Consider the following 18,911-nt stretch of genomic DNA (forward strand, 5'->3'; position numbering starts at 1 on the left):
AAATCTTTATTTAAGGGTGAAGATGTTTCTCACAAAATCGTTGCCCCAATGCATCATTGAAATTCAAGCTGGAAAGATGATTTTAATATATCACTTGTACATTTTGTATTGCTCTTCTGGTGACAATGTAGTTTGTTTTTGTCAATTACCATTTTAATAATAGGGTAAAGAAAATGAAGTGGATTTTTGAAAGAAAACAATACTGTCAATATACTATTAAAACAAATTAAAATGGTAAAAGTTATTGTACTTTAAGTAAAAATAAAAGAGCCAAAATATCAATCCCAGTTTTGGAATACTTTAATTAACAAACAAAAAAATGCATATAGCAGAGGATAGTTTCAATCTGCCTACCTCTGGGTTATGGGCCCAGCATGCTTCCATTGCTGTACTCTGCTGCACATGTAAGTGCAAGAGATCCTGAAGCACTCACTCATCATGGGAAAGTACCAATGTGTTTCTTCGTTGGTTGATAGAAGAAACATCTTACAAAAACTCTCCAGATTATTGACTTTATTAAGTTTTTCTAGGAAACGTTTTAGATGAATGCTTATTAGCCTTTGTCAGTATGTAGTTTTGCAAAGTGTCTCTGTGGCGCAATCAGTTAGTGTGTATGGCTATTAACCAAAAGGTTGGTGGTTCAATCCCACCCAGGGACGTAATTGACCTTGTTATCAGATTTTGGTGATATTTAAGTAGACAAGTCAAAATTTCACACCCCCTCTTATTGTGTAGGGTACCTGGCCTTCTCTGATGTAATCAGAGTTAGATTTGATTCAGTGATTTTATAAAAACATCTAGGAAGCACAATTTAGCAGTGGGTTGCAGAGAAAAAGAAATATGCTTGCAAAAAAATCAAATTGCTTGATTTAACAGCTCTTAATTTTCTTGCTTTATTTTTATGCTAACAAATTTGTTCTCTGAAAAGTGTCCACAAAGCCAAGTCTCTGATTAACACCTTTGTAGGGATGGTTTTTCACCTATTACTAAATTAAACTTGCTTCATTGGAAAGGCAGCAAGATGCATCCTCATTTCAATGTCTACTGAAATAATACAGGTTGACACCAGGAAACATTAACGCCACTGCATCCTTGCTGCTTTCTCATGTGGAAGTCTGTTTAATGTGAAAACAAGGTGATATCTAATTAGCACACAGGTAAGGAATTACGAAAATCTTTATTTAAGGGTGAAGATGTTTCTCACAAAATTGTTGCCCCAATGCATCATTGAAATTCAAGCTGGAAAGATGATTTTAATATATCACTTGTACATTTTGTATTGCTCTTCTGGTGACAATGTAGTTTTTTTTGTCAATTACCATTTTAATAACAGGGTAAAGAAAATTAAGTGGATTTTTGAAAGAAAACTATACTGTCAATATACTATTAAAACAAATTAAAATGGTAAAAGTTATTGTACTTTAAGTAAAAATAAAAGAGCAAAAATATCAATCCCAGTTTTGATTACTTAAATTAACAAAAAAAATGCATATAGCAAAGGATAGTTTCAATCTGCCTACCTCTGGGTTATGGGTCCAGCATGCTTCCATTGCAGTACTCTGCTGCACATGTAAGTGCAAGAGATCCTGAAGCACTCACTCATCATGGGAAAGTACCAATGTGTTTATTCGTTAGTTGATGGAAGAAACATCTTACAAAAACTCTCCAGATTATTGATTTTTTAATGTTTTTCTAGGAAACGTTCTAGATGTATGCTTATTAGCCTTTGTCAGTAGGCACTTTTTGCAAAGTGTCTCTGTGGCGCAATCGGTTAGTGTGTTCGGCTATTAACCGAAAGGTTGGTGGTTCAATCCCACCCAGGGACCTAATTAAACTTGTGATCAGATTTTGGTGATATTTAAGTAGACAAGTCAAAATTTCAAACCCCCTCTTATGGTGTAGGGTACATGGCCTTCTCTGATGTAATCAGAGTTAGATTTGATTCAGTGATTTTATAAAAAACAGCTAGGAAGCACAATTTAGCAGTGGGTTGCAGAGAAAAAAAATATGCTAGCAAAAAAAATCCAATTGAGTGATTAAACAGCTCTTCATTTTCTGGCTTTATTTTTATGCTAACAAATTTGTTCTCTGAAAAGTGTCCACAAAGCCAAGTCTCTGATTAACACCGTTGTAGGGATGGTTTTTCACCTATTACTAAATTAAACTTGCTTCATTGGAAAGGCAGCAAGATGCATCCTCATTTCAATGTCTACTGAAATAATACAGGTTGACACCAGGAAACATTAACGCCACTGCATCCTTGCTGCTTTCTCATGTGGAAGTCTGTTTAATGTGAAAACAAGGTGATATCTAATTATCACACAGGTAAGGAATTAAGAAAATCTTTATTTAAGGGTGAAGATGTTTCTCACAAAATCGTTGCCCCAATGCATCATTGAAATTCAAGCTGGAAAGATGATTTTAATATATCACTTGTACATTTTGTATTGCTCTTCTGGTGACAATGTAGTTTGTTTTTGTCAATTACCATTTTAATAATAGGGTAAAGAAAATGAAGTGGATTTTTGAAAGAAAACAATACTGTCAATATACTATTAAAACAAATTAAAATGGTAAAAGTTATTGTACTTTAAGTAAAAATAAAAGAGACAAAATATCAATCCCAGTTTTGGATTACTTTAATTAACAAAAAAAAAATGCATATAGCAGAGGATAGTTTCAATCTACCTATCTCTGGGTTATGGGCCCAGCATGCTTCCATTGCAGTACTCTGCTGCACATGTAAGTGCAAGAGATCCTGAAGCACTCACTCATCATGGGAAAGTACCAATGTGTTTCTTCATTGGTTGATGGAAGAAACATCTTACAAAAACTCTCCAGATTATTGACTTTTTAAAGTTTTTCTAGGAAACGTTCTTGATGAATGCTTATTAGCCTTTGTCAGTATGTACTTTTTGCAAAGTGTCTCTGTGGTGCAATTGGTTAGTGTGTAAGGCTATTAACCAAAAGGTTGGTGGTTCAATCCCACCCAGGAACGTAATTGACCTTGTGATCAGATTTTGGTGATATTTAAGTAGACAAGTCAAAATTTCAAACCCCCTCTTATTGTGTAGGGTACCTGGCCTTCTCTGATGTAATCAGAGTTAGATTTGATTCAGTGATTTTATAAAAAACAGCTAGGAAGCACAATTTAGCAGTGGGTTGCAGAGAAAAAAAATATGCTGGCAAAAAAAATCCAATTGAGTGATTAAACAGCTCTTCATTTTCTGGCTTTATTTTTATGCTAACAAATTTGTTCTCTGAAAAGTGTCCACAAAGCCAAGTCTCTGATTAACACCTTTGTAGGGATGGTTTTTCACCTATTACTAAATTAAACTTGCTTCATTGGAAAGGCAGCAAGATGCATCCTCATTTCAATGTCTACTGAAATAATACAAGTTGACACCAGGAAACATTAACGCCACTGCATCCTTGCTGCTTTCTCAAGTGGAAGTCTGTTTAATGCGAAAACAAGGTGATATCTAATTAGCACACAGGTAAGGAATTAAGAAAATCTTTATTTAAGGGTGAAGATGTTTCTCACAAAATCGTTGCCCCAATGCATCATTGAAATTCAAGCTGGAAAGATGATTTTAATATATCACTTGTACATTTTGTATTGCTCTTCTGGTGACAATGTAGTTTGTTTTTGTCAATTACCATTTTAATAATAGGGTAAAGAAAATTAAGTGGATTTTTGAAAGAAAACAATACTGTCAATATACTATTAAAACAAATTAAAATGGTAAAAGTTATTGTACTTTAAGTAAAAATAAAAGAGCCAAAATATCAATCCCAGTTTTGGATTACTTTAATTAAAAAAAAAAAGCATACAGCAGAGGATAGTTTCAATCTGCCTACCTCTGGGTTATGAACCCAGCATGCTTCCATTGCTGTACTTTGCTGCACATGTAAGTGCAAGAGATCCTGAAGCACTCACTCATCATGGGAAAGTACCAATGTGTTTCTTCGTTGGTTGATGGAAGAAACATCTTACAAAAACTCTCCAGATTATTGACTTTTTAAAGTTTTTCTAGGAAACGTTTTAGATGAATGCTTATTAGCCTTTGTCAGTATGCACTTTCGCAAAGTGTCTCTGTGGCGCAATCAGTTAGTGTGTACGGCTATTAACTAAAAGGTTGGTGGTTCAATCCCACCCAGGGATGTAATTGATCTTGTTATCAGCTTTTGGTGATCTTTAAGTAGACAAGTCAAAATTTCAAACCCCCTCTTATGGTGTAGGGTACCTGGCCTTCTCTGATGTAATCAGAGTTAGATTTGATTCATTGATTTTATAAAAACAGCGAGGAAGCACAATTTAGCAGTGGTTTGCAGAGAAAAAAAATATGCTGGCAGAAAAATCCAATTGAGTGATTAAACAGCTCTTCATTTTCTGGCTTTATTTTTATGCTAACAAATTTGTTCTCTGAAAAGTGTCCACAAAGCCAAGTCTCTGATTAACACCTTTGTAAGGATGGTTTTTCACCTATTACTAAATTAAACTTGCTTCATTGGAAAGGCAGCAAGATGCATCCTCATTTCAATGTCTACTGAAATAATACAAGTTGACACCAGGAAACATTAACGCCACTGCATCCTTGCTGCTTTCTCATGTGGAAGTCTGTTTAATGCGAAAACAAGGTGATATCTAATTATCACACAGGTAAGGAATTAAGAAAATCTTTATTTAAGGGTGAAGATGTTTCTCACAAAATCGTTGCCCCAATGCATCATTGAAATTCAAGCTGGAAAGATGATTTTAATATATCACTTGTACATTTTGTATTGCTCTTCTGGTGACAATGTAGTTTGTTTTTGTCAATTACCATTTTAATAATAGGGTAAAGAAAATGAAGTGGATTTTTGAAAGAAAACAATACTGTCAATATACTATTAAAACAAATTAAAATGGTAAAAGTTATTGTACTTTAAGTAAAAATAAAAGAGCCAAAATATCAATCCCAGTTTTGGATTACTTTAATTAACAAAAAAAAAGCATATAGCAGAGGATAGTTTCAATCTGCCTACCTCTGGGTTATGGGCCCAGCATGCTTCCATTGCTGTACTCTGCTGCACATGTAAGTGCAAGAGATCCTGAAGCACTCACTCATCATGGGAAAGTACCAATGTGTTTCTTCGTTGGTTGATGGAAGAAACATCTTACAAAAACTCTCCAGATTATTAACTTTTTAAAGTTTTTCTAGGAAACGTTTTAGATGAATGCTTATTAGCCCTTGTCAGTATATACTTCTGCAATGTGTCTCTGTGGCGCAATCAGTTAGTGTGTACGGCTATTAACCAAAAGGTTGGTGGTTCAATCCCACCCAGGTACGTAATTGACCTTGTTATCAGATTTTGGTGATCTTTAAGTAGACAAGTCAAAATTTCAAACCCCCTGTTATGGTGTAGGGTACCTGGCCTTCTCTGATGTAATCAGAGTTAGATTTGATTCAGTGATTTATAAAAACATCTAGGAAGCACAATTTAGCAGTGGGTTGTAGAGAAAAAGAAATATGCTGGCAGAAAAATCCAATTGAGTGATTAAACAGCTCTTCATTTTCTGGCTTTATTTTTATGCTAACAAATTTGTTCTCTGAAAAGTGTCCACAAAGCAAAGTCTCTGATTAACACCTTTGTAGGGATGGTTTTTCACCTATTACTAAATTAAACTTGCTTCATTGGAAAGGCAGCAAGATGCATCCTCATTTCAATGTCTACTGAAATAATACAAGTTGACACCAGGAAACATTAACGCCACTGCATCCTTGCTGCTTTCTCATGTGGAAGTCTGTTTAATGTGAAAACAAGGTGATATCTAATTAGCACACAGGTAAGGAATTAAGAAAATCTTTATTTAAGGGTGAAGATGTTTCTCACAAAATCGTTGCCCCAATGCATCATTGAAATTCAAGCTGGAAAGATGATTTTAATATATCACTTGTACATTTTGTATTGCTCTTCTGGTGACAATGTAGTTTGTTTTTGTCAATTACCATTTTAATAATAGGGTAAAGAAAATGAAGTGGATTTTTGAAAGAAAACAAAACTGTCAATATACTATTAAAACAAATTAAAATGGTAAAAGTTATTGTACTTTAAGTAAAAATAAAAGAGCCAAAATATCAATCCCAGTTTTGGAATACTTTAATTAACAAACAAAAAAATGCATATAGCAGAGGATAGTTTCAATCTGCCTACCTCTGGGTTATGGGCCCAGCATGCTTCCATTGCTGTACTCTGCTGCACATGTAAGTGCAAGAGATCCTGAAGCACTCACTCATCATGGGAAAGTACCAATGTGTTTCTTCGTTGGTTGATAGAAGAAACATCTTACAAAAACTCTCCAGATTATTGACTTTATTAAGTTTTTCTAGGAAACGTTTTAGATGAATGCTTATTAGCCTTTGTCAGTATGTACTTTTGCAAAGTGTCTCTGTGGCGCAATCAGTTAGTGTGTATGGCTATTAACCAAAAGGTTGGTGGTTCAATCCCACCCAGGGACGTAATTGACCTTGTTATCAGATTTTGGTGATATTTAAGTAGACAAGTCAAAATTTCAAACCCCCTCTTATTGTGTAGGGTACCTGGCCTTCTCTGATGTAATCAGAGTTAGATTTGATTCAGTGATTTTATAAAAACATCTAGGAAGCACAATTTAGCAGTGGGTTGCAGAGAAAAAGAAATATGCTTGCAAAAAAATCAAATTGCTTGATTTAACAGCTCTTAATTTTCTTGCTTTATTTTTATGCTAACAAATTTGTTCTCTGAAAAGTGTCCACAAAGCCAAGTCTCTGATTAACACCTTTGTAGGGATGGTTTTTCACCTATTACTAAATTAAACTTGCTTCATTGGAAAGGCAGCAAGATGCATCCTCATTTCAATGTCTACTGAAATAATACAGGTTGACACCAGGAAACATTAACGCCACTGCATCCTTGCTGCTTTCTCATGTGGAAGTCTGTTTAATGTGAAAACAAGGTGATATCTAATTAGCACACAGGTAAGGAATTACGAAAATCTTTATTTAAGGGTGAAGATGTTTCTCACAAAATTGTTGCCCCAATGCATCATTGAAATTCAAGCTGGAAAGATGATTTTAATATATCACTTGTACATTTTGTATTGCTCTTCTGGTGACAATGTAGTTTTTTTGGTCAATTACCATTTTAATAACAGGGTAAAGAAAATTAAGTGGATTTTTGAAAGAAAACTATACTGTCAATATACTATTAAAACAAATTAAAATGGTAAAAGTTATTGTACTTTAAGTAAAAATAAAAGAGCAAAAATATCAATCCCAGTTTTGATTACTTAAATTAACAAAAAAAATGCATATAGCAAAGGATAGTTTCAATCTGCCTACCTCTGGGTTATGGGTCCAGCATGCTTCCATTGCAGTACTCTGCTGCACATGTAAGTGCAAGAGATCCTGAAGCACTCACTCATCATGGGAAAGTACCAATGTGTTTATTCGTTAGTTGATGGAAGAAACATCTTACAAAAACTCTCCAGATTATTGACTTTTTTAATGTTTTTCTAGGAAACGTTCTAGATGTATGCTTATTAGCCTTTGTCAGTAGGCACTTTTTGCAAAGTGTCTCTGTGGCGCAATCGGTTAGTGTGTTCGGCTATTAACCGAAAGGTTGGTGGTTCAATCCCACCCAGGGACCTAATTAAACTTCTGATCAGATTTTGGTGATATTTAAGTAGACAAGTCAAAATTTCAAACCCCCTCTTATGGTGTAGGGTACATGGCCTTCTCTGATGTAATCAGAGTTAGATTTGATTCAGTGATTTTATAAAAAACAGCTAGGAAGCACAATTTAGCAGTGGGTTGCAGAGAAAAAAAATATGCTGGCAAAAAAAATCCAACTGAGTGATTAAACAGCTCTTCATTTTCTGGCTTTATTTTTATGCTAACAAATTTGTTCTCTGAAAAGTGTCCACAAAGCCAAGTCTCTGATTAACACCGTTGTAGGGATGGTTTTTCACCTATTACTAAATTAAACTTGCTTCATTGGAAAGGCAGCAAGATGCATCCTCATTTCAATGTCTACTGAAATAATACAGGTTGACACCAGGAAACATTAACGCCACTGCATCCTTGCTGCTTTCTCATGTGGAAGTCTGTTTAATGTGAAAACAAGGTGATATCTAATTATCACACAGGTAAGGAATTAAGAAAATCTTTATTTAAGGGTGAAGATGTTTCTCCCAAAATCGTTGCCCCAATGCATCATTGAAATTCAAGCTGGAAAGATGATTTTAATATATCACTTGTACATTTTGTATTGCTCTTCTGGTGACAATGTAGTTTGTTTTTGTCAATTACCATTTTAATAATAGGGTAAAGAAAATGAAGTGGATTTTTGAAAGAAAACAATACTGTCAATATACTATTAAAACAAATTAAAATGGTAAAAGTTATTGTACTTTTAGTAAAAATAAAAGAGACAAAATATCAATCCCAGTTTTGGATTACTTTAATTAACAAAAAAAAATGCATATAGCAGAGGATAGTTTCAATCTACCTATCTCTGGGTTATGGGTCCAGCATGCTTCCATTGCAGTACTCTGCTGCACATGTAAGTGCAAGAGATCCTGAAGCACTCACTCATCATGGGAAAGTACCAATGTGTTTCTTCATTGGTTGATGGAAGAAACATCTTACAAAAACTCTCCAGATTATTGACTTTTTAAAGTTTTTCTAGGAAACGTTCTTGATGAATGCTTATTAGCCTTTGTCAGTATGTACTTTTTGCAAAGTGTCTCTGTGGTGCAATTGGTTAGTGTGTAAGGCTATTAACCAAAAGGTTGGTGGTTCAATCCCACCCAGGAATGTAATTGACCTTGTGATCAGATTTTGGTGATATTTAAGTAGACAAGTCAAAATTTCAAACCCCCTCTTATTGTGTAGGGTACCTGGCCTTCTCTGATGTAATCAGAGTTAGATTTGATTCAGTGATTTTATAAAAAACAGCTAGGAAGCACAATTTAGCAGTGGATTGCAGAGAAAAAAAATATGCTGGCAAAAAAAAATCCAATTGAGTGATTAAACAGCTCTTCATTTTCTGGCTTTATTTTTATGCTAACAAATTTGTTCTCTGAAAAGTGTCCACAAAGCCAAGTCTCTGATTAACACCTTTGTAAGGATGGTTTTTCACCTATTACTAAATTAAACTTGCTTCATTGGAAAGGCAGCAAGATGCATCCTCATTTCAATGTCTACTGAAATAATACAGGTTGACACCAGGAAACATTAACGCCACTGCATCCTTGCTGCTTTCTCATGTGGAAGTCTGTTTAATGTGAAAACAAGGTGATATCTAATTAGCACACAGGTAAGGAATTAAGAAAATCTTTATTTAAGGGTGAAGATGTTTCTCACAAAATCGTTGCCCCAATGCATCATTGAAATTCAAGCTGGAAAGATGATTTTAATATATCACTTGTACATTTTGTATTGCTCTTCTGGTGACAATGTAGTTTGTTTTTGTCAATTACCATTTTAATAATAGGGTAAAGAAAATGAAGTGGATTTTTGAAAGAAAACAAAACTGTCAATATACTATTAAAACAAATTAAAATGGTAAAAGTTATTGTACTTTAAGTAAAAATAAAAGAGCCAAAATATCAATCCCAGTTTTGGAATACTTTAATTAACAAACAAAAAAATGCATATAGCAGAGGATAGTTTCAATCTGCCTACCTCTGGGTTATGGGCCCAGCATGCTTCCATTGCTGTACTCTGCTGCACATGTAAGTGCAAGAGATCCTGAAGCACTCACTCATCATGGGAAAGTACCAATGTGTTTCTTCGTTGGTTGATAGAAGAAACATCTTACAAAAACTCTCCAGATTATTGACTTTATTAAGTTTTTCTAGGAAACGTTTTAGATGAATGCTTATTAGCCTTTGTCAGTATGTACTTTTGCAAAGTGTCTCTGTGGCGCAATCAGTTAGTGTGTATGGCTATTAACCAAAAGGTTGGTGGTTCAATCCCACCCAGGGACGTAATTGACCTTGTTATCAGATTTTGGTGATATTTAAGTAGACAAGTCAAAATTTCAAACCCCCTCTTATTGTGTAGGGTACCTGGCCTTCTCTGATGTAATCAGAGTTAGATTTGATTCAGTGATTTTATAAAAACATCTAGGAAGCACAATTTAGCAGTGGGTTGCAGAGAAAAAGAAATATGCTTGCAAAAAAATCAAATTGCTTGATTTAACAGCTCTTAATTTTCTTGCTTTATTTTTATGCTAACAAATTTGTTCTCTGAAAAGTGTCCACAAAGCCAAGTCTCTGATTAACACCTTTGTAGGGATGGTTTTTCACCTATTACTAAATTAAACTTGCTTCATTGGAAAGGCAGCAAGATGCATCCTCATTTCAATGTCTACTGAAATAATACAGGTTGACACCAGGAAACATTAACGCCACTGCATCCTTGCTGCTTTCTCATGTGGAAGTCTGTTTAATGTGAAAACAAGGTGATATCTAATTAGCACACAGGTAAGGAATTACGAAAATCTTTATTTAAGGGTGAAGATGTTTCTCACAAAATTGTTGCCCCAATGCATCATTGAAATTCAAGCTGGAAAGATGATTTTAATATATCACTTGTACATTTTGTATTGCTCTTCTGGTGACAATGTAGTTTTTTTGGTCAATTACCATTTTAATAACAGGGTAAAGAAAATTAAGTGGATTTTTGAAAGAAAACTATACTGTCAATATACTATTAAAACAAATTAAAATGGTAAAAGTTATTGTACTTTAAGTAAAAATAAAAGAGCAAAAATATCAATCCCAGTTTTGATTACTTAAATTAACAAAAAAAATGCATATAGCAAAGGATAGTTTCAATCTGCCTACCTCTGGGTTATGGGTCCAGCATGCTTCCATTGCAGTACTCTGCTGCACATGTAAGTGCAAGAGATCCTGAAGCACTCACTCATCATGGGAAAGTACCAATGTGTTTATTCGTTAGTTGATGGAAGAAACATCTTACAAAAACTCTCCAGATTATTGACTTTTTTAATGTTTTTCTAGGAAACGTTCTAGATGTATGCTTATTAGCCTTTGTCAGTAGGCACTTTTTGCAAAGTGTCTCTGTGGCGCAATCGGTTAGTGTGTTCGGCTATTAACCGAAAGGTTGGTGGTTCAATCCCACCCAGGGACCTAATTAAACTTCTGATCAGATTTTGGTGATATTTAAGTAGACAAGTCAAAATTTCAAACCCCCTCTTATGGTGTAGGGTACATGGCCTTCTCTGATGTAATCAGAGTTAGATTTGATTCAGTGATTTTATAAAAAACAGCTAGGAAGCACAATTTAGCAGTGGGTTGCAGAGAAAAAAAATATGCTGGCAAAAAAAATCCAACTGAGTGATTAAACAGCTCTTCATTTTCTGGCTTTATTTTTATGCTAACAAATTTGTTCTCTGAAAAGTGTCCACAAAGCCAAGTCTCTGATTAACACCGTTGTAGGGATGGTTTTTCACCTATTACTAAATTAAACTTGCTTCATTGGAAAGGCAGCAAGATGCATCCTCATTTCAATGTCTACTGAAATAATACAGGTTGACACCAGGAAACATTAACGCCACTGCATCCTTGCTGCTTTCTCATGTGGAAGTCTGTTTAATGTGAAAACAAGGTGATATCTAATTATCACACAGGTAAGGAATTAAGAAAATCTTTATTTAAGGGTGAAGATGTTTCTCCCAAAATCGTTGCCCCAATGCATCATTGAAATTCAAGCTGGAAAGATGATTTTAATATATCACTTGTACATTTTGTATTGCTCTTCTGGTGACAATGTAGTTTGTTTTTGTCAATTACCATTTTAATAATAGGGTAAAGAAAATGAAGTGGATTTTTGAAAGAAAACAATACTGTCAATATACTATTAAAACAAATTAAAATGGTAAAAGTTATTGTACTTTTAGTAAAAATAAAAGAGACAAAATATCAATCCCAGTTTTGGATTACTTTAATTAACAAAAAAAAATGCATATAGCAGAGGATAGTTTCAATCTACCTATCTCTGGGTTATGGGTCCAGCATGCTTCCATTGCAGTACTCTGCTGCACATGTAAGTGCAAGAGATCCTGAAGCACTCACTCATCATGGGAAAGTACCAATGTGTTTCTTCATTGGTTGATGGAAGAAACATCTTACAAAAACTCTCCAGATTATTGACTTTTTAAAGTTTTTCTAGGAAACGTTCTTGATGAATGCTTATTAGCCTTTGTCAGTATGTACTTTTTGCAAAGTGTCTCTGTGGTGCAATTGGTTAGTGTGTAAGGCTATTAACCAAAAGGTTGGTGGTTCAATCCCACCCAGGAATGTAATTGACCTTGTGATCAGATTTTGGTGATATTTAAGTAGACAAGTCAAAATTTCAAACCCCCTCTTATTGTGTAGGGTACCTGGCCTTCTCTGATGTAATCAGAGTTAGATTTGATTCAGTGATTTTATAAAAAACAGCTAGGAAGCACAATTTAGCAGTGGATTGCAGAGAAAAAAAATATGCTGGCAAAAAAAAATCCAATTGAGTGATTAAACAGCTCTTCATTTTCTGGCTTTATTTTTATGCTAACAAATTTGTTCTCTGAAAAGTGTCCACAAAGCCAAGTCTCTGATTAACACCTTTGTAAGGATGGTTTTTCACCTATTACTAAATTAAACTTGCTTCATTGGAAAGGCAGCAAGATGCATCCTCATTTCAATGTCTACTGAAATAATACAGGTTGACACCAGGAAACATTAACGCCACTGCATCCTTGCTGCTTTCTCATGTGGAAGTCTGTTTAATGTGAAAACAAGGTGATATCTAATTAGCACACAGGTAAGGAATTAAGAAAATCTTTATTTAAGGGTGAAGATGTTTCTCACAAAATCGTTGCCCCAATGCATCATTGAAATTCAAGCTGGAAAGATGATTTTAATATATCACTTGTACATTTTGTATTGCTCTTCTGGTGACAATGTAGTTTGTTTTTGTCAATTACCATTTTAATAATAGGGTAAAGAAAATGAAGTGGATTTTTGAAAGAAAACAAAACTGTCAATATACTATTAAAACAAATTAAAATGGTAAAAGTTATTGTACTTTAAGTAAAAATAAAAGAGCCAAAATATCAATCCCAGTTTTGGAATACTTTAATTAACAAACAAAAAAATGCATATAGCAGAGGATAGTTTCAATCTGCCTACCTCTGGGTTATGGGCCCAGCATGCTTCCATTGCTGTACTCTGCTGCACATGTAAGTGCAAGAGATCCTGAAGCACTCACTCATCATGGGAAAGTACCAATGTGTTTCTTCGTTGGTTGATAGAAGAAACATCTTACAAAAACTCTCCAGATTATTGACTTTATTAAGTTTTTCTAGGAAACGTTTTAGATGAATGCTTATTAGCCTTTGTCAGTATGTACTTTTGCAAAGTGTCTCTGTGGCGCAATCAGTTAGTGTGTATGGCTATTAACCAAAAGGTTGGTGGTTCAATCCCACCCAGGGACGTAATTGACCTTGTTATCAGATTTTGGTGATATTTAAGTAGACAAGTCAAAATTTCAAACCCCCTCTTATTGTGTAGGGTACCTGGCCTTCTCTGATGTAATCAGAGTTAGATTTGATTCAGTGATTTTATAAAAACATCTAGGAAGCACAATTTAGCAGTGGGTTGCAGAGAAAAAGAAATATGCTTGCAAAAAAAAATCAAATTGCTTGATTTAACAGCTCTTAATTTTCTTGCTTTATTTTTATGCTAACAAATTTGTTCTCTGAAAAGTGTCCACAAAGCCAAGTCTCTGATTAACACCTTTGTAGGGATGGTTTTTCACCTATTACTAAATTAAACTTGCTTCATTGGAAAGGCAGCAAGATGCATCCTCATTTCAATGTCTACTGAAATAATACAGGTTGACACCAGGAAACATTAACGCCACTGCATCCTTGCTGCTTTCTCATGTGGAAGTCTGTTTAATGTGAAAACAAGGTGATATCTAATTAGCACACAGGTAAGGAATTACGAAAATCTTTATTTAAGGGTGAAGATGTTTCTCACAAAATTGTTGCCCCAATGCATCATTGAAATTCAAGCTGGAAAGATGATTTTAATATATCACTTGTACATTTTGTATTGCTCTTCTGGTGACAATGTAGTTTTTTTTGTCAATTACCATTTTAATAACAGGGTAAAGAAAATTAAGTGGATTTTTGAAAGAAAACTATACTGTCAATATACTATTAAAACAAATTAAAATGGTAAAAGTTATTGTACTTTAAGTAAAAATAAAAGAGCAAAAATATCAATCCCAGTTTTGATTACTTAAATTAACAAAAAAAATGCATATAGCAAAGGATAGTTTCAATCTGCCTACCTCTGGGTTATGGGTCCAGCATGCTTCCATTGCAGTACTCTGCTGCACATGTAAGTGCAAGAGATCCTGAAGCACTCACTCATCATGGGAAAGTACCAATGTGTTTATTCGTTAGTTGATGGAAGAAACATCTTACAAAAACTCTCCAGATTATTGATTTTTTTAATGTTTTTCTAGGAAACGTTCTAGATGTATGCTTATTAGCCTTTGTCAGTAGGCACTTTTTGCAAAGTGTCTCTGTGGCGCAATCGGTTAGTGTGTTCGGCTATTAACCGAAAGGTTGGTGGTTCAATCCCACCCAGGGACCTAATTAAACTTGTGATCAGATTTTGGTGATATTTAAGTAGACAAGTCAAAATTTCAAACCCCCTCTTATGGTGTAGGGTACATGGCCTTCTCTGATGTAATCAGAGTTAGATTTGATTCAGTGATTTTATAAAAAAACAGCTAGGAAGCACAATTTAGCAGTGGGTTGCAGAGAAAAAAAATATGCTGGCAGAAAAATCCAATCGAGTGATTAAACAGCTCTTCATTTTCTGGCTTTATTTTTATGCTAACAAATTTGTTCTCTGAAAAGTGTCCACAAAGCCAAGTCTCTGATTAACACCTTTGTAAGGATGGTTTTTCACCTATTACTAAATTAAACTTGCTTCATTGGAAAGGCAGCAAGATGCATCCTCATTTCAATGTCTACTGAAATAATACAAGTTGACACCAGGAAACATTAACGCCACTGCATCCTTGCTGCTTTCTCATGTGGAAGTCTGTTTAATATGAAAACAAGGTGATATCTAATTAGCACACAGGTAAGGAATTAAGAAAATCTTTATTTAAGGGTGAAGATGTTTCTCACAAATTTGTTGACCCAATGCATCATTGAAATTCAAGCTGGAAAGATGATTTTAATATATCACTTGTACATTTTGTATTGCTCTTCTGGTGACAATGTAGTTTGTTTTTGTCAATTACCATTTTAATAATAGGGTAAAGAAAATGAAGTGGATTTTTGAAAGAAAACAATACTGTCAATATACTATTAAAACAAATTAAAATGGTAAAAGTTATTGTACTTTAAGTAAAAATAAAAGAGACAAAATATCAATCCCAGTTTTGGATTACTTTAATTAACAAAAAAAAATGCATATAGCAGAGGATAGTTTCAATCTGCCTACCTCTGGGTTATGGGCCCAGCATGCTTCCATTGCAGTACTCTGCTGCACATGTAAGTGCAAGAGATCCTGAAGCACTCACTCATCATGGGAAAGTACCAATGTGTTTCTTCGTTGGTTGATGGAAGAAACATCTTACAAAAACTCTCCAGATTATTGACTTTTTAAAGTTTTTCTAGGAAACGTTTTAGATGAATGCTTATTAGCCTTTGTCAGTATGGACTTTTGCAAAGTGTCTCTGTGGCGCAATCAATTAGTATGTACGGCTATTAACCATAAGGTTGGTGGTTCAATCCCACCCAGGGACCTAATTTCCCTTGTTATCAGATTTTGGTGATCTTTAAGTAGACAAGTCAAAATTTCAAACCCCCTGTTACGGTGTAGGGTACCTGGCCTTCTCTGATGTAATCAGAGTTAGATTTGATTCAGTGATTTTATAAAAACAGCTAGGAAGCACAATTTAGCAGTGGGTTGCAGAGAAAAAAAATATGCTGGCAGAAAAATCCAATTGAGTGATTAAACAGCTCTTCATTTTCTGGCTTTATTTTTATGCTAACAAATTTGTTCTCTGAAAAGTGTCCACAAAGCCAAGTCTCTGATTAACACCTTTGTAAGGATGGTTTTTCACCTATTACTAAATTAAACTTGCTTCATTGGAAAAGGCAGCAAGATGCATCCTCATTTCAATGTCTACTGAAATAATACAAGTTGACACCAGGAAACATTAACGCCACTGCATCCTTGCTGCTTTCTCATGTGGAAGTCTGTTTAATATGAAAACAAGGTGATATCTAATTAGCACACAGGTAAGGAATTAAGAAAATCTTTATTTAAGGGTGAAGATGTTTCTCACAAAATCGTTGCCCCAATGCATCATTGAAATGCAAGCTGGAAATATGATTTTAATATATCACTTGTACATTTTGTATTGCTCTTCTGGTGACAATGTAGTTTGTTTTTGTCAATTACCATTTTAATAATAGGGTAAAGAAAATTAAGTGGATTTTTGAAAGAAAACAATACTGTCAATATACTATTAAAACAAATTAAAATGGTAAAAGTTGTTGTACTTTAAGTAAAAATAAAAGAGCCAAAATATCAATCCCAGTTTTGGATTACTTTAATTAAAAAAAAAAAATGCATATAGCAGAAGATAGTTTCAATCTGCCTACCTCTGGGTTATGGGCCTAGCATGCTTCCATTGCTGTACTCTGCTGCACATGTAAGTGCAAGAGATCCTGAAGCACTCACTCATCATGGGAAAGTACCAATGTGTTTCTTCGTTGGTTGATGGAAGAAACATCTTACAAAAACTCTCCAGATTATTGACTTTTTAAAGTTTTTCTAGGAAACGTTTTAGATGAATGCTTATTAGCCTTTGTCAGTATGTACTTTTGCAAAGTGTCTCTGTGGCGCAATCAGTTAGTGTGTACGGCTATTAACCAAAAGGTTGGTGGTTCAATCCCACCCAGGGACGTACTTGACCTTGTTATCAGATTTTGGTGATCTTTAAGTAGACAAGTCAAATTTCATACCCCCTGTTATGGTGTAGGGTACCTGGCCTTCTCTGATGTAATCAGAGTTAGATTTGATTCAGTGATTTTATAAAAACATCTAGGAATCACAATTTAGCAGTGGGTTGCAGAGAAAAAGAAATATGCTGGCAAAAAAATCAAATTGCGTGATTAAACAGCTCTTCATTTTCTGGCTTTATTTTTATGCTAACAAATTTGTTCTCTGAAAAGTGTCCACAAAGCCAAGTCTCTGATTAACACCTTTGTAAGGATGGTTTTTCACCTATTACTAAATTAAACTTGCTTCATTGGAAAGGCAGCAAGATGCATCCTCATTTCAATGGTAAGTCAACCTTCTTGCCCTATGTTCCCTGTCAACGGATGAAGACGCATCATTATCTACCGCAGTCATTTTGGCCCAATAGATATGCAAGAAGTTTAGATTCCCCTTTCTTTGCAGGTAGAGGAAGGAAAAGGAAGAGGTCTGTAGCCTCTTCAAGATCGCAGGACCAGAGATTGTCCTCTGCTTCTGCCAAATCCACTGCATGACACTGGGGCTTTCTTGCAGGAGCCCACACCAGTGGGGGCACGTCTAAAACTCTTCAGTCAGTTCTGGATTCATTCGGACCTGGACTCGTGGGTTTTACAAATAGTGTCCCAAGGGTACAAACTGGGGTTTCAAGACGTTCCCCCTCACCGATTGTTCAAATTGGCCTTTGTCAGCAGGGAGAAGGTTTTTATTCAAGCCTCTTCGTGGTCCCGAAGCCGGACGGCTCAGTCAGACCAATCTTAAATCTGAAATCCCTCAATTTCTTCCTAAAGAAATTCAATTTCAAGATGGAATTTCTCAGGGCAGTGATCTCCAGTCCGGAGGACGGAGATTTCATGGTTTTGGTAGACATAAAGGATGCCTACTTACATGTTCCCATTTAGCCACTGCCTCAAGCTACCTAAGGTTTGCAATTCAGGATTGTCATTACCAATTTCAGACATTGCCGTTTGGTCTGTCCACGGCTCCGAGGATTTTCACCAGGGTGATGGCGGAAATTATGGTTCTCCTTCGCAAGCAAGGAGTCACAATTATCCCGTACTTGGATGATCTCCTGATAAAGGCGAGATCCAGGGACCAGTTGGTGCAAAACATTGCACTCTCCCTGACAGTTCTTCAACAACATGGTTGGCTCCTAAACTTGCCAAAATCGCAGTTGGTCCCAATGACGCGGTTGTTGTTTTTGGGAGTCATACTGTTAGGCGCCAGGGTCTGCATGATGGTCTGCGCGGCCCGGCGCCTAGCAACTAGAGACGCCGTGCACGTACAGCCGCCGGCTCCCTAGCAACGCTAGACGCCGGGCGCGCTGAGCCGCACGGACCCTAGCAACGGGGACGCCACTGGCGGATCGCGTTCCCCATTGCTAGGCTTTAGGAAATTAAGATATTCACCTGCTCTCTGGCCGTGCAGCAAGGCAGCTGCACGGCATTTATTCTAATCAGCCTTTAGCAGCTGATTGGAGGACTCCTTGTTAAATACACTCCCAGGGCTTCTCACAGACGCCGGTAATAGCTTCCTGCATGCTGCCTTTGTTTGCTGAGAGTCTGTTTCCAGTCCTGCTGTATCCGGTCATTCCAGTCCGCAGAAGTCCGGTATTCGGGAGTTGTCATCTCATCCCAAGAGGTCGTTTGGTTCCCTGGAGTCCTGACTGATCACCGTTTTATATCCAGTGGTGTTCGTGAGTTGCGGCTCTGCCGTGTGCTGCGGCTCAGCCGCTTTACCTTTTATATTTTGTGTTTGGAGCATTTGCGGAGGGTTCCGCTTCCACAAGTCATCTCTGGTACTTGGC

At 35.8% G+C, this 18,911-nt stretch overlaps 4 non-coding genes across 4 annotated transcripts; all 4 read left to right on the forward strand.

Moving 5' to 3' along the window:
• The first annotated feature begins 1,752 nt into the window (after window positions 1-1,752).
• On the forward strand, window positions 1,753-1,826 carry TRNAN-AUU (transfer RNA asparagine (anticodon AUU)). Its single transcript has one exon. It is a non-coding gene; the product is annotated as a tRNA-Asn (tRNA).
• A 5,771-nt stretch (window positions 1,827-7,597) lies between these two features.
• TRNAN-AUU (transfer RNA asparagine (anticodon AUU)) lies at window positions 7,598-7,671 on the forward strand. The gene has a single exon. It is a non-coding gene; the product is annotated as a tRNA-Asn (tRNA).
• A 3,438-nt stretch (window positions 7,672-11,109) lies between these two features.
• Window positions 11,110-11,183, forward strand: TRNAN-AUU (transfer RNA asparagine (anticodon AUU)). Its single transcript has one exon. It is a non-coding gene; the product is annotated as a tRNA-Asn (tRNA).
• Window positions 11,184-14,623: 3,440 nt separating this feature from the next.
• Window positions 14,624-14,697, forward strand: TRNAN-AUU (transfer RNA asparagine (anticodon AUU)). The gene has a single exon. It is a non-coding gene; the product is annotated as a tRNA-Asn (tRNA).
• Window positions 14,698-18,911: the final 4,214 nt, after the last annotated feature.

The sequence above is a fragment of the Pseudophryne corroboree genome, unplaced genomic scaffold (genome assembly GCF_028390025.1).
Source record: "Pseudophryne corroboree isolate aPseCor3 unplaced genomic scaffold, aPseCor3.hap2 scaffold_443, whole genome shotgun sequence".
In the NCBI taxonomy this organism is placed as follows: Eukaryota; Metazoa; Chordata; class Amphibia; order Anura; family Myobatrachidae; genus Pseudophryne; species Pseudophryne corroboree.